The sequence below is a fragment of the Etheostoma cragini genome, chromosome 18, assembly GCF_013103735.1.
Source record: "Etheostoma cragini isolate CJK2018 chromosome 18, CSU_Ecrag_1.0, whole genome shotgun sequence".
In the NCBI taxonomy this organism is placed as follows: Eukaryota; Metazoa; Chordata; class Actinopteri; order Perciformes; family Percidae; genus Etheostoma; species Etheostoma cragini.
In genome coordinates this window covers 22,909,272-22,911,651 of record NC_048424.1, presented here as the reverse complement: position 1 = coordinate 22,911,651, position 2,380 = coordinate 22,909,272, and positions in this window count along the sequence as shown.

The following is a 2,380-nucleotide window of genomic DNA, read 5'->3' as shown; positions in this document are numbered from 1 at the left end:
CACAGCTGTTTTTGCAAATTAAAGGAAAACTCAGGACAATTTTTACGTTAATCTTGAGCGCTATTAATATGCATGTACTTTTGAATGAATAGAAAAGTCGACCTCCTTAGAAAGCCTTTCCATAATGTTGTCAGAAACTTAGAATATTTATCTGAGTCTGTCAGCAGCAAAACGAGCACTTTTATGAAAGTAAATACAAGCTGGACAATTAGCCTATTAACTTCCATTGTAGCTTGTTTCTCTGCTGCCAACTGCAGAGATCTCGTTTAATACTGGATCAATGTCAAAGGAATATTTCCTCAATAGTTTTTATTGTATCTGAAACTCAAGAAGCTGTCGCCAAAACAAGCCTGAAGCAATAAAGAATAAGCTGTCAGATAAATGTAGTTCAATGAACATTACAACATCCCCCTCTGAGGTGTATGGAGTACAGTATGAAGTAGCTGCAGGGGTGATTCTAGGATCAGACCATTGGGGGCGGTCTCAACCTCTAATGAGAAAAGCTCTAGGACTAGTGTCCCCGGTTTAACTTACAAAACTAAATCATGACGTGTTTGAGGTGTATACGCTTCTTAGCTGAAAATGAAAAATGCTTACCACTTCCTCATGTCATTCCATAATACCCACTACTATTATGAGTCATATTTCTTCTCTCTCTCCCCAACCAGGGGAGACAGAAGGCCGCTAAGATCCAGGTTTCCGTCCCACGTTTCTGCCTGTTTCTGCCGAGTTTTTCCTCGCCGCTGAGAGTGTCCTGAGATCATGTCTGTTATGATTTGACACTATAAATTAAATTGAATTGGATTAAATAGTAGTAATAAAAAATAAATGGTTATTAACTGTCAACTGGTCAAAATAGAAGAGTTTTAGACAGAGGGTCAACGAGCAGGTGATGTGGTCGAGCGAGCTAGAGAGTGACTCAGGAGAGGGAGCACCAAGAATCACATTCAGGAAAATGGGCTTTTTGCCAATTTATCTCTAGACATGCAACTGTAGCAAGCATCTCAATATCACTACCAATGCTAATCACATTCATATTTAGATGCAAAAAATGACATGTCAAGCCATAAAAATACCTGAAAGTTGGAAGTTAGAAGAAGAAAAAAGAGTCGTTATTTCAATTTTATTTATTTACCTCAGGGCACAGAAGGAGGTCTAGGTCTAGACCTCACTCTATAATTTACAAAGACCCAACAATTCCCCCCCCCCCAAAAAAGCATTTAGGCAGTGTAGAATACAGTTAAAGTCGTATTAGTGCACGTTGCCAAAGAGCTGTGGGCAGTCATTGAGGAAATGGTTCATGGAAATATCACTGAGGCATAGAAGGTCAAACCTAAGCCTTTAACCATAGTTTAATCCTTTTATGGCAGAAGAATGCATTATGTGCCAGAAAGATAAGCAGACAAGGAAGTTACAATACACAGATACCCCGACCTAAATGTGTGTGTGTGTGTGTGTGTGTGTGTGTGTGTGTGTGTGTGTGTGTGGGAAAGAGTTTTTGTCCAGTAACAAGAAGGCACCCCTCCGTGAGAGTAGGATGAAGGCTGAATGGAGAGAACAGATGAGTGTTCATCTCCAGACTGATCTAGGTGGACCAGCTCGGACTTAAACTGCTACAATCATATAATCATTGTTATCATATAATTATTGTTACTATAATAGCAATGATTATAATACTATAACATACTATAATTGCCACTGTTCATCATACCAACTGGTATGATGAACAGTGGTAATTATAGTAACAATAAAGATAATGGAACTATGACTAGAAATAATCGTTGTAGCAGTTGAGGGCGTAGCAGGGCACTGCAGGAGGTAAAAGGATGTAGGAGGGGTCAGGCAACTGCCACCATGATGTAGGTGCCACCCCAACCCAAGGCAGGCTGCGAGGAGAGAAAACACAAGGACTCCGGGGAACAAGCATTTGTAGGACGTGGCAGGAGATGAGACACCGTCTGGTCCCAGTGGTTTGGACGGGCAGGTTTCAACTGGTCTCGTCGGGAGGCTTAAGGCCGGCTCCACGCTGGAAGCGTTGTGGGAGCGTGGCGTTTCTGTTGCCTGGCGGCAGAAACGTGGCTAATGCGCTGCTGCTAGCCTTGTCTGTACACATGTCTGTTTCCCATGAACATAAACATACTGATTTGATCATAGCAAAGACAACAATCAGCAACAACGACGGCAAAATAGGCTGCAGAATACATCGGTCTGTAGGACACACAATAAAATACAATATTTGAAAATCATTTTTTTTTACATTTATATCTGCATTTATGTCAAACCTTAGAGACCCAGAGAGCTGCCTCCTGTATGGCTGGCCTCAGACTACAACCATCTGGTCCAGATCTACCTCCTGTATGGCTGGCCTCAGACTACAACC